Source organism: Chrysochloris asiatica, unplaced genomic scaffold (assembly GCF_000296735.1).
Source record: "Chrysochloris asiatica unplaced genomic scaffold, ChrAsi1.0 scaffold00022, whole genome shotgun sequence".
NCBI classification, from domain to species: Eukaryota; Metazoa; Chordata; class Mammalia; order Afrosoricida; family Chrysochloridae; genus Chrysochloris; species Chrysochloris asiatica.
This window is the reverse complement of record NW_006408540.1, coordinates 21,710,701-21,711,651: the sequence shown is the minus strand read 5'-3', so window position 1 is coordinate 21,711,651 and position 951 is coordinate 21,710,701. Positions and strand designations below refer to the sequence as shown.

The 951-nt window shown below is 40.7% G+C and overlaps 1 protein-coding gene across 3 annotated transcripts in view; it reads right to left on the bottom strand.

Annotated features, from left to right (window-relative positions):
* Nucleotides 1-951, bottom strand: part of LRCH1 (leucine-rich repeats and calponin homology (CH) domain containing 1) — a 257,300-nt gene that overhangs the window by 118,593 nt on the left and 137,756 nt on the right. The window lies entirely within an intron of this gene.

Genomic DNA, 951 nt, shown 5'->3' with positions numbered 1-951 from the left:
CCTTGGAAACCCTATACAGAGAAGCTATGAGTCGGAACCGACTCCATGACACATCACCACCACTACTACAAATACGTATATGTAACTGGAAAACCATAGCAGAGAGGAATAGGAAAATAAGACTATTAGACTCCGTGGTTAAATCATCTGTTTTATATGTTGTTTTTAAGTGTCACCAAGTTGGTTCCAACTCATGGTGACCCTGTATAGGGTTAACGGGGAGCAAGTAGTGAGTTTGAACTGCTGAAATTGTCGTTCAAATCAATCTTGTGGTCCAGTACTTATCCTATCTATAATACACACACACACACACATATATATATTATGTATAGACATAATGTGATGAGAAAAGATTGAAATTGTCAGGATTTCATTTTACTTGGATCCACAAGCAATGCTCACGGAAGCAGCAGTCAAAAAATCAAGAGATTGATTGATTGCATTGGGCAAATCTGCTACAAAAGACCTCTATAAAATGCTCAAAAGTAAATATGTCACTCTGAAGACAAAGATTCGCATGATCCAAGCCATGGTATTTTTAATCGTCTCATGTGCATGTGAAAGCTGAACAGTGAATAAATAAGGCCTGAGAAGAATGGATACATTTGAATTATAGACTACCAGATTACAAACAAATCTGTCTTGGAAAAGCTGCAGTCAGAATGCCCTTTAGGAGGGAAGATGGATAGACTTCTCACTTTGGATATGTTATCAGGAGGGGCCGGTCTCTGGAGAAAGACATCATATGCTAGGTAAAATGGAAGGTCAGCGAAAGTGAGGAAGACCCGCAATGAGATAGACTGGCTCAGTGGAAGTAGCAATTGGTTCAAAACTTAACCGCGAGTGAGGGTGGTGTGGGACCTGGCAGTGTTTTCTCCTGTTGTGGGTAAGGTCGCCGCTTTGAGTTGGAACCAATTCGAGGGCACCTAACAACAATACTATCAGGAGAAC